This window comes from Periplaneta americana, chromosome 13, assembly GCF_040183065.1.
Source record: "Periplaneta americana isolate PAMFEO1 chromosome 13, P.americana_PAMFEO1_priV1, whole genome shotgun sequence".
Taxonomy (NCBI): Eukaryota; Metazoa; Arthropoda; class Insecta; order Blattodea; family Blattidae; genus Periplaneta; species Periplaneta americana.
Genome location: NC_091129.1, coordinates 78813630 through 78837066, shown reverse-complemented (window position 1 = coordinate 78837066; position 23437 = coordinate 78813630).

The window sequence follows — 23437 nt, the reverse complement described above, 5'->3', positions numbered from 1 at the left end:
ACGTAATTTTAACAATTTTATCCACATTCTTTTATGTATATTTTATATTGTAAACTCTGTTTTATACTGTTCATGTGACTCCATTATGTGTTACTCATGTATGACGTAATGATTCTCTCTTACTTACAAATGGCTTTTAAGGAACCCGCAGGTTCATTGTCGCCCTTACATAAGCCCGCCATCGGTCCCTATTTTGTGCAAGATTAATCCACTCTCTATCATCACATCCTACCTCCCTCAAATCCATTTTAATATTATCTTCCCATCTACATCTCGGCCTCCCCAAAGGTCTTTTTCCCTCCGGCCTTCCAGCTAACACTCTACAGGCATTTCTGGATTCCCCATATGTGCTACATGCCCTGCCCATCTCAAACGTGTGGATTTAATGTTCCTAATTATGTCAGGTGAAGAATACAATGCGTGCAGTTCTGTGTTGTGTAACTTCCCCCATTCTCCTCTAACTTCATCCGAAATATTTTCCTAAGAACCTTATTCTCAAACACCCTTAATTTCTCTTCTTCTCTCAAAGTGAGAGTTCAAGTTTCACACCATACAGAACAAGCGGTAATATAACTGTTTTTTAAATTCTAACTTTAAGACTTTTTTGACAGCAGACTAGATGACAAAAGCTTCTCAACCGAGTAATAACACGCATTTCCCATATTTCTGTGTTTAATTTCCTCCCGAGTGTCATTTATATTTGTTACTGTTGCTCCAAGATATTTGAATTTTCCCATCTCTTCGAAAGATGAGTCTTCAGTTTTTATATTTCCATTTCATGCAATATTCTAGTCACGAGACATAATCATATACTTCGTCTTTTCGGGGCTTACTCCCAAATGATGCTCTCATGAGGACGAAAAAATTCGTCTAGTAAAAGAATATTGGTACCTGTGATAAGTTAGTTGACAGAAAAGGTATCTCAATAAAATAAACATTCTCCTCTTCATTATTTTCTCTTTGCGCTTTTTCCTCTCTGTATTCTACTGTATCTCTCACCTACTTCTTTCTCCTTCTCTTCTCCTTTTGTACCTCCTACCGTTCTCTTCCTTCTCTTTTCTTTTGCTCTGATTTCAACTCTCATTTCTTTTCCTCATTTTTTCGACTTCTACCTCCTTTCGTAATCTTTTCTTCTGTTTCTTTCTTTCTTCTAGTAAACTTCGTCTTTTTCATCTTTCTCTTTCCCTCCCTTTTGCCTCTTTTCTCATCTTTTTTCTCTTTTAATTCATCTCTCTCTTTCTCCTCTACGTTTTTAGTCTCTAATTTGAGAAAGTCTTTTTTATCCTTTAATTTAATCTTCAATAACTTCGTATCTTTTCATTATTTTAGACTTAGCTGTTTGTTATATTCTGCAGACAAATTTGTAAAGCAGTGTTTGGTTGCTCATTTGATAGCAACAGGAAAAGAATTTTAATGTACTGATTTTTACTTTTAGTAGTCTTGATTGGTAGGGACTTTTACTGGAACCCGATTTTAACATTTAAGATATGAGATTAGGCAGTGTGGTAGGCGCCTCTTCTCTTTCCTGTAAGAGGAAGCGTCACGGCGACATACAGGAGTCCCACATTGTTACAGTGCTCCCATTTCTGTCATCTGCGTTAATTTATTTCTTTGTTTATTTCCTGGTGTGGTTCGGGAACTCGTTTTTGAAAGGTAATCTCCTGCAGGTCATATCGGGTGGGCCTTTGTCTCTAACTCTTGAATAATATTCAGGTTCCGGGGCTTACGACTAGATTTAATGTAGGTTTTCTTCTTGTAACAAAATTAGTTCCAATGTAATGAAGTCAGGCAGGTTTTCATAGTATTACATTCATTGTTTCAAATTTTCGAGATCATTACTACAAGGCTCTTCTGAAGATTCTTTCTTCCATAGTAACAAACATAAAATCTGCAAATACATATCCATACTATAGGCCTACGTAGATTAAGTACTATATGTATTGATACCTTATATTTCTTCAAGTTTTTATGTATATAAATTTTAACTAAGGTCGGCAGTTCTTGTATTTTGTTCATTTCCTTTTTCAAAATTTAGTTAGTTCATGTGATTAATATGCGCTTCTTTGTGGCTCTTTCAGATTATTTTCTCATTAACTTAATGTTTCAACATTAATTGTCGCCTGATTTAATTTTATTTCTGTTACATTTTATGTACCCAATATTAATAAAATTATAAGCATGTATATAGACTAGGGGTGACCAAAACTCGAGCTGCAGTGATTACATGCGACAGACAGCCTATGAAGTAAGGAAACGGAGGAAAGGTACTTGGCATGAAAACTGCAAACGGTGATGGTTTCTGTACTAACATCTTGATCAATCCCGCGGATAAAATCTCAACGTTTGCTGTATCAGTAATGTCACTGCTGTCATTAAGAGCCAGTGAATAATATACGATTTTTCTTACTTTTTTTTAACCATCCTCTTAATTATGATCATGAATTTTCTAAATTCTTCTCTCGATACTTGGTCGAGAAATTAGTCGTTTTTCAAAATTAAAAACTTATTATGGACAAGTTATTTAAGCTATTTAATCATTACTCTTTTGAGAAATTCTGTTCTATTAAAAGGCTTTAGAGCACGAGATATTTCAAACCCAATTAGGTAGATGCCTTCCTTACATTTATCTCATCTTTCTCTTCCTGGCTATGATTTAAGTCATGTCAATTCCTGGCGTTTAACAGTTCATTGGCATATAATATTGAATCACTTTTTCTACAATATTATTATTAAATGAATAACTAATAAATAGTTACCATCATCTAAAGATTAAGAAGATTAAAATTGAGATACAACTTAATAATTTTATCCTTCTAAGGAGAAGATAAAAAAAATATCAATATTCATGCACGTACAGAAGAATTATAGAAACACATACTTAGGGGCCAGTAATAATAATAATAATAATAATAATAATAATAATAATAAATTATTCAGCGTGGGAATTAATGTTTCTATATTACTCCTAATTGAACTGTTGAGCAAAGTAAACATATTAAATTTTGTCCGACAGAACAACAAAGAAATTCTCCTCCTCATTCTTTACGAAACCATCTCTTACTGCTTGTAGAGACACAGTTTGTAGAGCGACATGATACCGGCACTTCTTGTCTTCAGTATGTGAATGAAACACACAGCAATGTACAGGAAACTCCTCGTACCCGTTTGAATGTCTGTGATTACACGATGTAATCACGGCACCCGCTTTGGTCACCGCTGATGTAGACAATCATTAATAAGTACTTAACCGTTTTCTTACTCATAATACTCATAAACAGGCTGGATGCAATATAACTGTGCAGATTTGAACGGCTTATTCCTTGAATAGAATATCTACAACAAAAAATGAAATTCTAATGCCATATTAGTCCGAAATTAATATTTTTTTTTTCAGAAAAGAAAAAACAAATTTCCCATAAATGTGAACACTGTTTTACGAGATAAATATTATCCCTACTATTCTGATTTGTATTGTTATCATTAGAGGAAATGATAAGGAATGATTTATTCCTTTACAGTTTTCACATTAAATGTACGCTTGTCTTACAAATTAAATAAAGAGATTAATGTGAATCGTTATTCCCTTTCATTAGGAAGTCTGCTAACTCTATTGCGGTGATTAAAAAACGGGAGCTGCTAATCAGATCGAGTTAGTGTGTGTTTTTGTACGTAGATGAGTCGGCGAAGCGCTGTTGCCAAACTACGCAAACTTTAAGCCTAATTTTCTAATTAACCATGCATTTAATTACAAAACTCATAATAGGTTGTTCAATTATTTTAATGCATTCTGTTGGCCCCTTTAATCTGCACGGTTTATTACTTCCACCATGTATATCAAAACATTGTTACATATCTGTTCCATGTCTAGGCCTATTACATTTATTAGGATTCTTATTCCTCTTTTACATTAATATATTTATGTCTCATTTTTCATTAGTCTTCAATCCTCTTTTATCCTATCTTTATCTTCATTTGTTTCTTTACTGTTACAACTAGGCCTACTGTTTTATGTCCTGTGTTCAATTTTCATTTTGCAGTTACACATACTTTCTTTCGATTATTTCATTTTATTCTTTTCGTCTTTCTCTCTGTATTTCATCTCTTCTTTTCTTTCCGGATGTCCTCCATTCTTACTTTTCTTTTAAACTGCCTCATTTTTATATCTACCTGTCCTCATTTCGCTTTTTTATTCTTCTTTCATCGTGTTTCTTCCATCGTTCTTCATTCACATCTTAACAATGACCATAATTATTTACCAAAAAAAACGAAGCCTCAATTTAATCCACTGCCCTTAGCAGTTTGTGCCATAGTATAGTGGTGATAATTTTTAGTGACTGTAAACACAATTTCGTAACATCGTTTAGCGAGCCAGACATCCTCACTCCGACGACAATTCGCGAAGTTAGTAGAGGATGATTTGATTACTGGCGGGACAGCTGCTTTGATGGAGGATCCTGATTAAGCCTGGAACGAAACTAAACAGATCGCATCATTGTGTTCCCGACCACGCAACTTAATTGTGCTAATGTTTCAAAGGCCGGCCCATTAATCCCTGCGTCTCCGTGGAGTTATGCAACCGGCTCCACTGAACATTATTTTCTCAAAATATCTGTCGAATGAAGGAGTTGATAGATGACTGTAATAAGTCACAAGTCAAGACTTGTGTATTGAGTCACTTGCAAATCTTGAACTGATTGGAATGGTTGAAGTAGAAATCCTGACGGTGTAAATAACTTAAGAATATAAGAAAGGAAAAGAAGGAACAGAAGAGAATCAAATAAAATAAACAATGAAGTTTTAAAGTATTTTTATTGATCATTTAACGACTCTTTATTAATTGCACGATTATCTGACTATAATGAGATACAATTTTGGCGAGATGAATGCGATCAATCTCAATGGGATTACGTGGAAATTATAGCATATTTATTTAAGATTGTTTATCTTAGGCCTGAGCATTAATAACTCAGTTGAGTCACTGCAGATTACCCCATAACTCCCCACTCCACCTTCCTCGACAGAAACAGTTATGTTTAGGATCGATACGAGTAGACAGGTAGGCAAGTATTGATGAGTGAGGGATTGTATAAGGCAAGTCTCATAACTTTCGGCTCTCGCTGGTTGGCTAAAATCTACCACTGATGCACATTGCCTTACTATTTGTTTGTTTCTCAAGCGACACAAGCGGGGGTATCTCTTTTCCTTATCTCTTTACCTTTATGCCCAGGGCTAGTTTATCTATTTACATATTTATTTAATCTGGTTAATGCCATCAGGTCTTCTCTTCCTCATCACCAAAGACACAAATACAATAAATGCAGAGAATATAAATAATAACATGAAATAAAAGTACAAATACAATTACAGTCGTAATATAAAAAGAGAGAGACGTACAAGCACAGAGATAAAATCAGAACAGGTAGAAATCAGTGGCGTAGCATGAAATTTTGAGCAGGGGAAGCTAACTCAAGTTGTCTCTCATGCAATATGAGAAAACGTATAACAAAAATATAGTCTTAAAATAAATATTAGTCAATGTCAAGTCAGCAGTCGAAGATTGGCTGGAACCTCGTAACACCAATAAGGCATGACCTCAAATGGTACGTAGTAAAATATGATTTCACGGTTTAAAGATATCTCTAACAAGTAGACATGTATACGTATAACATTAGCTCATTCCCTGTCGTACTTACAGAAATCACAATATTAACGGTTAATAGATACAGTAGTAATATAATTACGTAAGTATGCATCTATCTTTTGAGTGTGTCCTTCATTGACAACAAGGGAGTCGGTAATTTGTTTTTTAGATCACACTTTTGTTCGTAAGTCAGTCTTGATAATAGAATTGTCCTAAAAAATTCAAGTAAATTGGTGTCAGGAACTGTTATTTCACTCATTATTTATTTTATCAGCCACAGTGCACACTAACACTTCAACTGAACACAACTGACGAAAAGGGATAACTCGGAAACTACTTATTTTCAATGTAAAAGCTAGCTTCTTGCGAGCCTTGCGACCAGGGTAGTTTAGTTAGAAAGGGATGGAAAATCTACGGGGTGGATTAAACAGAAGAAACCAGTCTGCTTGGAAGCTGGTGTGTGCAGGCTTTTTGTTTACTGCTGCATCACAAATCATCCTTAGCTGTCGCATCACAATATTTAATGCGTAAATATAAATTGCATTAAAATTAATAAATAATTTTGTCCATAAACTGCAGGTTTATTATGAAATTATTATTAACTGGGGAAGCTGAGCTTTTTAGCTTACATTGACGCTACGCCACTGGTAGAAATGAAAAATTTACTAATGTATTAATTGCATAATATATTTTATGCTCGACCATGCCGAAATGTAGTAATTATAAACCTGGTAGCAGCCCTTTAATGGACCTCATTAAAATACACCTATTCATTAAAGTTCAGGTCTTCCACAAATCAGAAAACACCATTGCGGCAATATGAAAGCGCAAGTATCGATTATTCTGAGATATGCAATCGAAAGACAACTAGCGAAACGTCACGGAGGCTGGAAATCCAATACTGTCGTAGAAGATTATGTTCTGTTACTATAATAATTAGCGTTAATTGTAAATAATATTCAAATAAATTCAATTTGTCATCTCGTTTTTCAGTGTCCAAATCAATTTCAAGGTTATATCAAGATTAATGTTTATTTTACTCCTAGATTATATCAAGGTCAATGACATTTGTTTCTCGGAAAAAAAATCAATACTTTGGCTTCTGCGCACATCTCATAATTTACGAGATATTGCACAAGGTCAGTTCCGCTCCCCAGTCAGATAAGAATAACATGAATACTTATGAATAATTTAAAGTTAGAAATATGGTCGAGCATAAAAAGTCGTATGAAACTTGCCTATAATGGTAATTAAGACGCGAGTATGTTTATAAAACGAGCGCAAGCGAGTTTCATAAACATACTCGCGTCTTAATTACTATCATTATAGGCTCGTTGTATAATGTACTATAATGATTAAGTAACAAAACATCTAAAGCTATGTAGGCCTACTTGAGTCACTGATAGTACAATTTTAAAAGGAAACAAACGGTAATATTTTCAACGAGTCTACAATAATGTTAAAATTTCAGTTGACTGTATTGTACTCTAATAGTATTCGAAAATAACATTTCTAAGCATTTTCTTACTGAGTGAGTAAATTCCGAGATTATCTGGTGTTACTGGATAGGGTATTCCACATACGCGGTAGCGAGATGGTGAATGGTAATGAATATATTATTGTTTCATTTGCTGGTGGTGTGGCCAGTATACAGCTGACAGCTGTTTTACGTGCACATGTAGAGAATATAATATGATATACTGTAGGTAACTGAAATAGGAGGCAAAGTAGGTAGTTTACATATAAAGGTAGCAAGGACTTGGAAGAGGAGAACAAGGGATTACAATTGTTTCGTTAGCCGAAGTCAGTTTACAGTCTGGAATGATTAGGTAAAGTTTCAGCGTGAAGGACATGTCAGACGAAAAAAATGCAAGAGTTATGAACACGTAATCTTTGCGGCTGTTTGACATTGATGTCGATTAGTAGAAAATCACAATAATCAAAACGGGGCATTGGTATTGTATTTGCCTTATAGTTAAGGAAGACCTTGAAAAAACCCAACAAAATAATTAATGAATCCATGCATGATTACCTTCACCAGAGGGAAGCGTCGGAGCATGCGCTTTGAATGCTGCCCCTAGATTGTGCCGGCGTCAGAGCGTAATTAATAAAGGAATTCATGAAAATATAATATAAATAGACAAGAAAAAAGTGCAGAATAAATAGTAAAAAGACTAGATAAATAGAGATAAAAAGAATAGAAGGATCGAAAGAGAATAAAAATAGGATTTAAAACATATACACAGAAAGAGACTGAGAGGACTAACGAAATGCATAAAAATTAATAGTAGAATAGGAGAAAGATATGGAAAGATACAAGGGCATAAAATATAAATACAGATAGAAAGTCTGAAATGAAACAAAGAATGAAAAATAAGCACAGGAAATGGAAGGAATTATTAAAAAAGACTCAGAGAAAGAAGTACTAATGAGAAAGAAAGAAAGAAAGAAAGAAAGAAAGAAAGAAAGAAAAAGCAAAGAAGAATGTAAGAAAGGTCAATGTGGAGAAAGCATAAAGGAAGGAGAGAAATTTCGAGAAAAGAGTATATTAGACGGAAATAAGGAAAAAGAGAGAAGAGTGGAGGAAGAGAAAATCGTTTAAAGAAATGAAAAAAAAAATCATGGAAAAGGAACAGAGAAGAATTCTATATAAAAAAGAATGATACTTCAAATTTTTCAGGGGGGGGGGAGATGATCACATGGAGGAAGGAGGAAGAAAGAATGGTGTAAAGAAATGAGAATGAAGGGAATGAAAGTAAGAAAGAATAAAAGAAAGGTAATGGATATCAATAATAATGGAGGGAAGAAAGGAACACAAAGAAGATCTATATGTGTGAAAAGACTGATGTTTATAATTTTTGAGGACGTATTAAATTGAAAATATGCCACACGTCTGACAAGACACAATTCTATACCTTCAATTTAAACTCATCGTTGCACTAGTGCAATACCGAATTATGTTACATATGGCCTTTATTCACTAATCCCTGTAACTGGCACACAAGACCTTCCTTTCTATCGTATAGCCTAGTACATTAAATTACTACTCGAGGGTAGTAGTAATTGAAGATAATTGAATATTCAGTATTCAGTGATATAAAGTTTCAGTGGTTTTTCGGACGCCATCCCTTTTGTAAATTACAATCAGGACAGTGAGGTTTTCAACACAGAAGAAATGGCTGAACGTTTCAAAGCACGCATGAAACCGAGATCCTTCTCATTCATTAGCATAATAATAAATGGATCAGAATCTCGTTGTGGACAGATCTTGTGAAATTTTGTTGCGAAGAGACCAGTTATATGCATCATTAGGCTTACTGAAATATCCTAGCATCACCCTTGAAACAATATCATAGTTAACATGAGGCATTTAATACACTATTATCAGGTATCGGTAAGATATCCGTAGAAAGTGAGCTGTCAAAATAATCAGATGATTTATGGTTTGATCACCATTGTGAACTATCATCTAATTGAAGAAAATACATTATATACTTGTAAAAATATTTACAGGCTTCAATTACAGTATGCAATATCGCAAAAACATTTTTTTCAAGTGTTGTGAGCAGTTTTTCTATTGGTACGCATCAATTCACCATGGAATAATGCACATGAAATAATAACTTTTTTCAATAACTTAAAAATGGCTTGTGATTATGGTTCATGCGTTTCGCGGTAATTAAGAAATTTCCTCTTCCATGATGTAAGAATGTTTTTTACAAAACAATCGTAAACGAATATTCTTTGTTCTAAATTATATAGAATTCTGACCATATTATTCTATATTATTACCACGTCCTACAGAGCAATAATATATCAAACTAGCGCCACATTCACAACTCAACTGCGTACGGAACTGCTTATCAGCTAGTATGACAGGCGACACGCGGCGGCTGACCTTACTACACCGGGAACACAGTTCGACTAGTTTCGGTTGTTCCGATCAACCTAGCACTTGATAGTTAAAAAACCTGACGTTTGTTTCACTTTTCCACATTTTTTCAGGCCCGCAGCAATATAGTACAGATTCTCTCCCTTTTGCGGCTGCGTAAAAATATAATAGTAGTTCAAATAAAAGTAATAAAATATTTTCTTTTAATTTTCTTTGGCAGATTTTCCAAGTATATATGTAATCTTTGCCAGCAACTACAGAGAACTTCACGTTATAACAACAGTGTTGAGACTGTCATTTGCGCAATAAAGATTGCGTCCAAACTTATATCGACTGTATAATATAATAATGACGCTTAGGTACAGAATATAAACAAAATCCGTAGAGTAATTCACTATACATAGCTATGCAGTACCAAGCGTTGTACTCAGGACCACATTTTTCTGTGAGAATGCTGTAAACATATTTCCACCGAGCGAAATGGCTCAGTGGTAACCCACTGGACTTGCATTCAGGAGGTCCCTGGTTTCGATCTCCGGTGTCGACCAATGTGGTAGTGGTTTTATTCGACTGAATGTAACTAATTTTCAGTTAAATAGAGGCAAATATCGGATTGGACCTCAATTAACAACTGTTCGCAACAGTATAACTGCAAACAGCCCAGAAGATGATGGATGATGATAATAATAATAATAATAATAATAATAATAATAATAATAATAATATTAATAATAATCCATGGCGCTTCAGTCTTTTAAGGGCTAGACCTACCAGCCTACTCTTGACCTCACGTCCACATGCCGAAGCAGAGGTGTACGATCATCCAACCAGAATGGAGTTATCATGTTAACACGATAATCTCCTCAACTGTTATAGCTGGATTTCGTAACCGGATTTCGCTACCTATTATAGCTTCTCAATCCCAGAAGTTAAAGCCACTATAAATAAATGCAGATAAAAAATACATATTTCCGTGCTACATGTATTTCTTGCATCACAAAATGTTATCTTTGTATTAGAGATATAGGTCTAATGATAATTAGAGAATGTTAATTATAACTATTTTACTTATGTTCCGACATCCTGTTTGTACCACTGAAATGTAAAGGTATTTGAAATTCAACCAATAACAACTGCATAATAGCCTGTGATTTTATCGTTTTCGTTTTATCACCTCGACGTGAATTTGTTTTCCCAGTGTTGCTAATCCTTGTTTCCCGTAAATCGCTGAGAAAGAATCGATTAATCACATTACAATTATAACATAAAAATTGAGAGTAGTTCAAAACGTTCTGGTGATGCGTAAAATGTAGAAAATGCAGCTCCTACATTCGGCTTTAATAATAATTGTTCGTTTAATTCATGTCTCTATAGAAGTTAAAAATAACTAATTTTTCAAAATAAATAGCTTTACTTTCATTTATATGTATTCCAGAGGTAAAAAATACACGATTTGAGGTTACGAAAATGTATTAATTATAAAAAGAGGAAAGCGCATAACGTGCAAATTGTATTATTGTAATTACAACAGTATTTCGTTTTTCTCAAATTGGCATCACTGAGTGAATCGAATTGCAGTAATCTATCTTCATCTGTTCCGTTGTTAACAAGTAATATTGTGATGCTTAACTATAGTTTCATAACTGTGAATTTTTTTTTTTTTGTTTAATTTATTGAGTCAGATGATGTGAATATGTTAGGAGAAAATCCACAAACGATTAGGGAAAACACGAGAATTTTACTTGAAGCAAGTACAGCGATCGATTTGGAAGTAAATCCCGAAAAGACAAAGTATATGATTATGTCTCGTGACCAGAATATTGTACGAAATGGAAATGTAAAAATTTGAGTTTTATCCTTCGAAGAGGTGGAAAAATTCAAATATCTTAGAGCAACAGTAACAAATATAATGACACTCGGGAGGAAATTAAACGCAAAATAAATATGGGAAATGCGTGTTCTTATTCGGTTGAGAAGCTCTTATCATCCAGTCTGCTGTCCAAAAATCTGAAAGTTAGAATTTATAAAACAGTTATATTACCGGTTCTTCTGTATGGTTGTGAAACTTGGACTCTCACTCTGAGAGAGGAACATAGGTTAAGGGTGTATGAGAATAAGGTGCATAGGAAAATATTTGGGGCTAAGCGGGATGAAGTTACAGGAGAATGGAGAAAGTTACACAACACAGAACTGCACGCATTGTATTCTTCACCTAACATAATTAGGAACTTAAAATCCAGACGTTTGAGATGGGCAGGGCATGTAGCACGTATGGACGAATCCAGAAATGGATATAGAGTGTTAGTTGGGAGACCGGAGGGAAAAAGACCTTTAGGGAGGCCGAGACGTAGATGGGAGGATAATATTAAAATGGATTTGAGGGAGGTGGGGTGTGATGATAGAGACTGGATTAATCTTGCACAGGATAGGGACCGATGGCGGGCTTATGTGAGGGCGGCAATGAACCTTCGGGTTCCTTAAAAGCCATTTGTAAGTAAGTAATTTATTGAGTATTCCCCAACGAGTATAACTCATATTAGGGGCTGTACAAGAACACATACATAAATTATCCAATGTAATTGAAAAATTCATGAAACTACAGTCTGTTAAAAACAAACATTAACACAAGAATTTGTGAAAGAAAGAAAGCAAAATAAGAACAAATAGTAAGATAGCATAAAGTTTTGGGCAGAAAAAAAAATTTTTTGAAACCATGAAATAAATAAATCAACTGAGAATTAAATAAGCTTCCCAAAAACGTATTTTTAAACAATTCTTAAAACACCTGCAATTTGATAAAAGTCTATATTCTAAAGGAAGTATGTTAAAAGTTATTAAAATGGTTAAGTCCTTTTTCTCCATAAGTTACTGAGCTATGCTGAGAAAAAATATATTGTCTTTTTGTCTTGTTAAATAAGTATGTATATCTTTAATAAACTGAAATATAATATTACTATGTATTAAATTGTTAATAATTTTGTACATGAAAATAGCAGCACCTAATTTGATAATTGATTCAACTGGTAGAACGAAAGAAAATTGATATAGATATTTAACTGGATTCAAATAATGAAAACCCAATAAATTTCTTAAAGCTCTATTTTGAATAATTTGTAAGCAGTTTTCTTATTATGTCCCCAAATAAATGACATGTACCTACATTAAATGAGAATGGATAAAAGCATAATATACATTCAAGAGACAAGATATAGGCAAATATCTTTTAAGCCTTTTCAAAATACCAGACATTGGAGCAATTTTCTCACAGACAGGAAAAATATGCTTATACCATTTTGACTGTTCATCAACAATCAAACCTAAAAATTTAACTGATGCAACTTTTTGTATTACAGAATCAAGTTTTTATGCATTATTAATACTACATTTTGTAAACGCATTTTAAGGTGTATTATTATTATTATTATTATTATTATTATTATTATTACTTGTATTCTCACGTTATTCACGAAATAGTTCTAATAAACTCCACTGTACGATCCGAACGTTGCTCCGTTCATGAATTTATATATAATCTCAGTTCGTCTCCTGATATTACGTCATGTGATAATTGTCATATTGTGAACACATTCTTCTGGCCTTGATGAAGTAATTATATAAATATTTTTTCCTGTTTTTATATTTTATTTTATCACTGTACGATTCCTACGATGAAATTTGTGTTGGTATATTGCTTGAGGGGACCAATACACAAGTTTTACCTTAATATTAATTTACTGTTTCGTCTGTCTCCACGTGTTTTACGTCTGGAAAAGGGAATGAGGAAATTCCAGTTCCATAATTAAGCCTACCGACATTTTTTTCGGCGGTGTTGGAATTTTGTTTATATCAATTCTGTAAAAAGCAATTTTAATGCAACAAAATTAGAAAGAATAAAATGATATTACCACAACCAACATATTATTGGGTTCTGTCAAATTGTTTGTAAATTATTAGCCTTTAAAATATTTATAAATGAGGTACACGAAGAATTTCAATAATTTATATATAATTATTCGTTTAGTGTTCTCCCCAAAGGCAGGTCTTTCACTGCAACCCAGCTTTCTCCAGTCTTTCCTATTTTCTGCCTTCCTCTTTGTTTCCTCATATGAACCATATACAATATCTTAATGTCGTCTATCATCTGATATCATTTTCTACTCCGAACTCTTTTCCGTTCACCATTCCTTCCAGTGCATCCTTCATTAGGCAGTTTCTTCTCAGCCAGAGACCCAGCCAACTCCTTTTCCTCTTCCTGATCAGTTTCAGCATCATTCTTTCTCATTCATTCTTTCCAACACAGCTTCATTTCTTATTCTGTCTGTCCACTTCACACGTTCCATTGTAATCCATATCCACATTTCAAATGCTTCTATTCGCGTTTCTTCACTTCGTCATAATGTCCATGTTTCTGGCCCATACGATGCTACACTCCATACAAAGCACTTCACTGGTCTTTTCCTTAGTTTTTTTCCAGAGGCCCTAAGAAGATGCTCCTTTTTCTACTAAAAGCTTACTTGGCTATTGATATCCTCCTCTTGACTTCCTGGCAGTAGTTCATGTTATTGCTTATAGTACACCCCAACTATTTGAAGCTGTCCACTTGCTCTACTGTCTAATTTAGAATTCGCAAGTTTTCTTCCTACGGCCATGCTCTTCGTCTTATTTGCATTTATCTTCATCCCACACTGCTCACAGCTGTCATTTAGCTCCAGTATCATTTCCTCTTCTGCTAATAATGCCATATCATCAACAAAACTTATTCACTTTATTCTTCTTCCTCCTACTGTCACTCCTCCCATGTTCTGAAAACGTTCTTTACTAAATCCTCCAAGTAGATTTTGAACGGGGTAGGTAATAAAGGACATCCTTGTCGTACTCCTCTTCCAAATTCACTTCCTGATATTTCTTCTCCTATCCTGACCTTCACTCATTGTTTCATATAAAGATTACTGAACAGTCTTCTCTCTTTCCAATCCACGCCAATTTCTTTTAGAATGCCCATCAGTTTATTCCAATCTACTCAGGCAAAAGCCTTTTCTAAATCCACAAATACTACAAACACTTCTTTACTAAATCCTCCAAGTAGATTTTGAACAGGGTAGGTAATTAAGGACATCCTTGTCGTACTCCTCTTCCAACTTCATTTCTTTCTGACATTTCTTCTCCTATCCTGACTTTCACTCGTTTCATATAAAGATCACTGAACAGTCTTCTCTCTTTCCAATCCACGCCAATTTTTTTTTAGAATGCCCATCAGTTTATTTCAATCAACTCGGCAAAAGCATTTCTAAATCCACAAATACTACAAACACTTCTTTAGCGGTTTACCTCCCAAAAATGTAAGATTATTCACGTTTCTCCACCTGTGGTGTCAGCTCATGTCTCCGGGTCCCCTATCAAGACAACAGAAAAACATACAATATGTCCTATTGGGGCTCGAACACAAAATCGTAGCTTATATTCAGTTGTAATATTGCATTTGATCTATTTTATACATCACGTCTGGTCTGAAAATTACTGTAATTCAGTGTGCTTGGAATTCACTTCGAAAATACGAATTTAAATGGGAAATAAAGCAAAAAGATTCTCAGGGAAAAAGTGAGAAGGATGAAGAGGAAATGCAGAATCATTTTCAAGCAGTGTGAAAAGTTTTGGAAGGACTGGACGTGGGAAGTTATCCTATAAAACCGCGAGAGCCTCATAAATTCTCGAAGACAACTTCACAGGAAACTGTCAGCAGCACACAAGTTCACAAATGTTTTCTTTTTTTTTCTAAGTCTAACAAATTCCGCCAAGAACGTAAACTAAGAGAAGAGAAACTTTTTTTAAAGTTATCGTGTGCTGCATTTTTAGAGTGTAATATAAATACTGAGTTGATACCAGAATAAAATCTATGCGGAACAAAAAGTGTGTTAAAGTTCAGAAGTTAAAACGTTTGCCTTTTGTAAATTCCTTAAGGCGTAAGTAAACACATACAGAACAGTTTCTCAGTCCTTTCCCCAAAGTGGGTGCCTCATGCGTCTGTGAGAATGGAGAAAGAAACTGTCCCGTTTATCTGCCAAAGAAGTTGCCTAATGCTCTCGGAGCTAGACAATGCAGTTTAGCAATGTAAGGATAACCACGTAACGAACATTGCATTGAAGTTACATGATTGAGTACACAATGTGGAAATGTTTGGTTCTTTTCCAAGCTTAAGTAGCTTACTTTAAGCTTGCCTTTACTTTTGCCTCAGTTTTTCGCATCCTTCGGTCCTACATTTGTATTTAGAATGATTGTAGTGATGATGATGATGATGATGATGATCATAATAATAATAATAATAATAATAATAATAATAATAATAAAGTTTTCAAATAGGACGAGCCTTTTGTGATATGTTTCACAGGAAAAATTCTAATAACAGAGATAAATTATCATGGGCCATCGTTGATCTCTAAAGATTTTTTATAAAAATAATCTAAATTATTAGGAATTACAGCACAATATAACATCGCACGGGATATCATGTCTTATATTTATAACACAGAGTGTAATGAAAAAAGTAAACAAAATTTAGGGTATGAATTCTTCATTAGAGAGAGAGAGAGAGAGAGAGAGAGAGAGAGAGAGAGAGAGAGAGAGAGAGAGAGAAGAAAAATCATAATATCAACATTGGTCTGGAAATGCTTGGTTATTGAGTTAGGTTTGCAATTAATTCACTAAGTAGATACTGCTTTACTGTGCTTTTAGCTCGATTGTAATGACTGTACTGGTTTTACAGCCTGCCTTATCAAAGAGTATAGACCATACCTGCACAAACAGCGCTCAACGAGTGCGCGCGCTCCTTCGGAGCGGGAGAGCCGTGTTTTCCGCTCGCCGAAACGGAGAGGAAGATACGTCAGAATGACATAGACTTGCTATAGGTAGAGGAGAGGGAAACGACCACTCAGTTATCTAGTGGAGTGCAGTGTGTAGGCCTATTCTCAGTAACTGTTTCACGTTGCTTACCTACTGCTACAGTACAGTATGGAGGAATCTAAAAGACGGAACATAACATTTAACATTTAACGATTTACAGCTCGAACTTATTGATCTTCAATGTGACTAAGGACTAAAGATCGTTTGAATAATACTACTAGCCTGGTTTAGTTTTGCAAGACTAAACATTAGCAATGATATCCACCACTACACAGGCTGGCTGTGAAAATGATTGCTATGTTTGGCTCAACATTTATATTTGTGAGCAACTGTTTTCTATAATCAACTGTAATAAAGGCAGACATCGAACATCTGTAACTAATGTTTCATTACGATCGGTAGGCTACTGTTCCTTTCAGCTGCCAACAGCATAAAACCTCGTTTTGATGCACTGATAAATAAAAATATAACAAAATGATATTGTACTGTACATTTAAGTAGCTATGGAATTTCTATTATTTCCGTAAAATAAATATTTCTTTATTAATTAATAATAGTCCAAGATAGTCTTGCAAACACTGAACGGAAATTCATTCCATAAACACTCGTAATAGTACTTCCTTTTGTGTATATTTTATACGATATCACCCCTTCTTCCTGTCCACCCTTATACAGAGCGCAGTTCATATCTGCATTCTGCTCATGAGCTGTGAGCCGGCTCGGAGAGCGCAAACGTTGTGCAGGCCTGGTATAGACTAACATTGTAATGTACAAAGGACTAGTATCTGATGTGGTCAATTAAAACGTTCTTTTAGCAGTGGAGCTGCTACCTTCTGCAACTTTATACGATTATTATCCAGAAGTCATCTACGAGTTAAATAAGATGGCATAGAAATCTAAAAATAATTTTTCCGTGGATTTGTCCCCTTTTGCAAATCGACGACAGAAGTACTGTATGATCATAATGCACTCCAGTACGTTTCTTTGCTGGAATTATTACGATGCTTTCCGTTTATATTTCCTTAGATGCATTTTTTTTTAATTTCCACATTCTGCCTGAATACAGGCCGCAGCTCGTCGTCTCAACGAGATCCAAATATGCTTGGCGTCCACGCTCACTCGATCCCGCCTCATTGGGTTTCATTCTGTGGGGCCACTTAAAATCGTTGATATATTCGACTCCTGTTGATAATGAAGGAACTCAACGTCAGCGGATTCTGCAAAGCCGTGAGATAAGAGATAATAATGGTGAGAAAGCACCTCGATTGTCCATTCGGGGCTTAAGTGTTCAGCCGGCGCTTTGGAAGTCGTGATGGTGAGAGAGCAGCACCCTAGTTCAGGGTGTTAAATGTCTTCGGGTTAGCGAGAATCGAGCTTCAGACAAAAAGTGATATCACATCCATAGTAAATTCGCAATATGACTATTGTAATTAAAGCGACAACAAAATAATAATAATAATAATAATAATAATAATAATAATAATAATAATAATAATAATAATAATAATAATAATAATAATAATAATGAGAAGATCAATTTGGGAGCATTTTCTGCTCTCGATCAGGTGACAAGCTGTAGTCTGTATTCAGATAGGAAGTGGACATTTTGAACATTTAGTTTAAGGAAATGTAAATGGAATGCATCAAAATAATTCCAATAAATAAACGTACTGTCTATACTGTGATCATGCTTTCAAGCCCTATTCAGAAACAAAGCATTTCGGGACCCATATTGACATACTAACCATTTTTTAAATCTATTACATATGAGAAATCCATACATGAAATTTTCCCCATTTTTTTTGTTACACCCTCTATATACAAATCCACCAAAATACCAATCAAAATGAAAACTCTTTAATAGAGAGTTAATCAATCAATATTGGCTCGACAGGGTTTTGGCTGAAGACCCCTGCTATTTATAATATAGGGCAAACCTGGGTAATTTAGGAGTATTAAGGTTTTATTCCTCTAAAATATAATAAATAAGTATTAAAATTTCATATTTAGGAAAAAGTCTTAATTATGATTATTTCTACACGATACACGGTAATTTGATTTTTTTTAACTGAAATGTTTACGTACGAGAGAAATTAAAAACTTGTTGCGAATCATAATCTTTTTGGACAACTCAGTTAATTTCCCAGTACTACTCTGGTAATTTTGCAGTAATATTTCTAAAATAAATTTCTACATAATGTATATCAGCAGTAAATACCAATGATTTCAACATTCAAGTTGAGTAAGAAGTGTGAAACACTGATTGTAGATTTTCTATTTTTTATTTTATGAGGAAAGTACATACTAAAGTTAAAGGATGTGGAAAGAGAAATATCTTGAACGTGATTTCAGAAACAAGTGACCGCTGAAATGAAACGGTATTAACTCGAGTTTTATGAGAATTAAATGGTTTCCAGAAAAAGAATACTGTTCACGAAATGTTCGCTTGGTGAAGGAGCTAGTATTGAAAGGTTTTACTGTAAAGCCTACGTCTGATTGATTTTGAAGCATAATTTCATCTTTAATAAAACTTCCCTCAAAGTTACGCAAGAGCTTAAGGAAGGAGGCTGTCCTTTATAAGACTAACATAAAGTTATTTATAAGTTCAAACGACTTTGTGACACAGTGAATTTACCTTCCGTTAGCTATTTGACAGAAATTACACCCTACATTGTGCATGAAAAGAAGGACCATTACTTATCATTTTTTCGCCCTGCGACACAATGTGGATGTAAGAAATGGCTTTCGCGTGACATTGATGGATGTGTGGGGGTGAGCGATGGATGCATTACTGTCCAGCAGCCCGCATTGATTGATATATTGATTTATGACGTGTACTGCCTCAATGCGTGCGCTTTTATATCTGTGTTTGATACACATTAAACGAGTGTGACACTGTAGCCTTTTTGTCAGTCAGTAAATTCTACCCCTTCATTGTATATCCCACGCTACAATAGAATTATGCACATGTCCAACATTTTATGTTAAACGTTACATACTGTACATTTTTCTCTTGTGACGCTAATTTTCTAAGAATGATGATTTTTCACAGAATGAAATACGGAAAAATGGCAAAGATATAGGCCCCTACTGAAGAAATAAGAGATCGCAAGAAAGAGTGTCTGATGTTGAACTCAGAAGAGAATGATACAGAAATATAGAAGCGACATTTCAATGAAACGTGTTATACAGAACAAGAAGAATAAACATTAAATACATAATTCAGTAACTTTAATGAAAGAAAAATCGTAAAGGATTCGTAGAATCTCTAAATCGAGTGGGCCGTTTTAAGTGGCCGATGTTCGTATGATTCCAAATAATCGTAATAAGTAAGCTTGGTGAGAATCATCTTAGCATAATCATAAAACAAAGAACTTGAACCTATACAGTAATGACTATCGTACCTATAAAATGTCTAAAATGTCACTAATTTACTCGTAAATATTAAAGTTAAAATGTAATCCGTTATTTAAGCTGCCTGCCAACTGTTTAAAACGATCTCATAGAAGCAGCAACGAATGATCCTAAGTTGCCATGGAAGAAGCTGCAGTGGCGAATTAACAATTCACATTTAATAATAATGGCATAAAATCATTTTCTCCCGATTCACATAATTAAAGTTTTGATAATGAAAATAATTAATAAATTATACCGCAATAACACTTCTCAAAATTGTCGTACACTTCTAAATAAGTCTTGCAACACTGGATGTTTTACTAGAATTGTTTGCTATAACACTTGGTTATAATTTTATTGAAGTTACCCGACCATCATAGTCTAAATTTCAGCGAGTAAAGAGGACATCATTTTAATTCTATTATAGTAAATTATTAGTTAATTATTACCTTATATTATCACAGTCTAGTATATACAGTCACGAAGCTCAATACGTAGGGAATATGCATCCATAGATAGTTGCTAACCACTAGGATCGCTACTATCGCCTCATTACAGACAATGCGAAATAGTACCGGCACAGTCTGTTGTTCCTTGTACCCTCAACAACTCAAGCTTCGTGAATGTATATACTAGACTGTGATATTATGTTATACCGTCAGTATTCAAGTATAGTGAAACATATGGCAATACAGTAGATAAAACCACATAAATGTTCAAGTATAAATACAGTAGACAGAGATGGTAGATTATCTCAATCACGGAAAAATACGTAGTGTGCCCAATATTGACAAAGTAAGTAATATTATGTTTAGAAGCATGTTAATTTATTTTTAATCCACGATAAAGTTCGAAATTGAGTACAAAATATACGTGATCCTGCGAAATAAGAGAGAAATTATATCCTATTAGACATTTTTATGTTTTTGTAAAAACATATCAGAACAGATTCTTACATTTTTTTTTAATAGATTGGTCACCACTTCATATTAACTTTTACTGTATTGAATAGGAGGTATTATAACTGAACTGCATTCGAGCACGAGGATTTGCTCCTTCAGGTGTTATAATTATTCATGTCATCAGTATAATCAGATGGAAATAAGTAATCTTCTTCCTATCAAGGATGGGTAAATCCCGTTCCGAGACTAATGAAATTGCGAAGTCCATCTTGTTTGTGGCCGACCAATATCTCGTCTGCCTTGGGGTTGATAAAAACATGCTTGCCGTGGGAACGATCAGGGGGCATCCGTTGTACATGCATATACCATTGTTGTTGATAGTCATGAATTTCTTCGACCATATTTGTTGTTTCAAGTTCTTTCCGTATGTCTTCGCTTCTCATTCTATCCCTTAATGTGACTCCCAGGGTGTGTCTTCGGAACCTCATTTCTGATGCTTCTATTCTTTTTCTATCTCATTGTCTTAGCACCCATGTTTCACTTCCATAGCGAAGGGCCGGTTTTGATATAATGTTATGCATCCTGATTTTTAGATCTTGTCTCATATTCTTTCCGAAATACCTGTTTATACATCCATTTAATTTATTGTATTTCTGGACATTTTCTTCTAGATCAGCATTAAATGTAAATGCTGGAATAGTACAGCCAAGATACTTAAATGCATGAACCTGTTCTATTATTTCTAAGTCTATCATTATTTTAACTCTTCGTTGATTCTTTCCATAGGCCTACATGGCTATTGATTTTGTCTTTGTAGTAGAAAATTTCATATTATACATCTGTAATATACTATTTAATGTAGTAGCATTTGTCTGTAGGCTGTCTTCAGAGTTTGCTATTAGGACCTGGTCATCTGCAAACAAGACTGTAGTTATGTAATTATTATTGCCCAAATATATGCAAATCGGACTCGTCATTTGCCAGTCTTGTAGTATTTTATTGATGTATAAATCAAACAGCAAGGGTGATAACCCACATCCCTGTCTTAGGCCTTGATTTACCGCTAGGGGCTTTCCATTTTTGTTAAACATAATACTGGTTGAATCATATAGTGATTTAATAGCATTTATCAATTTGGTGGGTAAATTATATTCATTCAAGATGCTCCATAGTTTTTGTCGTAGGACTCTGTCATACGCCTTCTCGTAATCTAAGAACAATAAATAAGTCGGCAAGTTAAATTCTTTACGCTTTTCTACAATCGGTTTTATTGTAAACACTGCATCGATGCAAGACCTCACTTTTCTAAATCCACACTGGGGTTCTTGCAATATTGGTTCGACTAAAGGTTGCAATTTATTTTTAAGTATTGTTGCATAGATTTTGCAATATTTTGGAATTATTATTATTATTATTATTATTATTATTATTATTATTATTATTATTATTATTATTATTATTATTACATGAATAGCACAGGAATATGATCTGATACCCTCTTTGTTATTATCTGCATCTTTATCTCGAGTTTTCAGCTAATGTCTCGTGTGGTAGTAGAATATTGTTTGCCTATGCGAGATCTTTATGCGCAGTGTTCACTCACAAACAAGTTCTAGTCTGTGTGGTAGTGGGTGATTGTGATTAAGTACCAAGATGTATCGGGATAAAATCACACCATATCTTTTGGCATGTTTCTAAATGTTCACAATTGCATTGTAAGTTTATATGTTCCTTTACTTATTTATTACTAGCTGTACCCGTGCGCTCCGCTGCACCCGTTAGAAATAAATATAAAGTAATTACATAATTAAAATAGGACATTTGATCCAGGGAACATTCGTGCTTGGTAGAAGGATAAATCGTTTAATAACTTAATTTAAATTCTATTTAAATAATTAAAATGCGATCATTTTGGTCCAGAGACCACTCATTTGGTGCAATAAAAATTCCTGTAACATGTTTCTTAATTGTTATTACATGCAACCATAGTTTAATGAAGATTGACATCATTTATATTTAACGTGTATAGAAACATTCTTTTAAGAAATACAGGAAAAGAATATTCAGAATAGCCTATCAAGTTTTCAGTGCATAAGAAGATATTTTCATCTTACCTGTTCTCGATTCACTCAGACGTTACTGTAATAACATTATAACATTATGTCCATCTAGAGAAACTACACTTTCCAATGGTGAAATAATAGCCTAATTAATTTTATAAATCGGTTAATTTAGCTTCCGTTATTACTTCATACAAACACAGAAACATTCTCGGTAGGCTAGCTTTCGATTGTTGTTGTCCAAGGCCCTTTATAGACGAAGTCATTTGTTTTTTATTTCATTACACCGCTTTAGATGACAGTTATTTTAATTTTAAAACTCATTTATCTCATTAAATATCAATCCTATCAAAATACTTCAAAGAATAAAACTTATCGGAAATCATTTTTAAAGTAACTTTTGTCATGCAACATTTTTCACAAAAGTCAATAATAAGCGAGATATTTCGATTTATTTAATTCAGGCCCCCTTATAACTCCCCTTTTAAATAACGTATTCTGATTGCCATATAGCCTAAAATCTAAGTTACAACGAACTTCATGTATATTCCAATTTTCATCGAAATCCGGTCAGCCATTATCGCGTGAAAAGGTAACAAACATCCAGACAGACAGACAGACAGACTTAAATATCAGTCCTATAAAAATT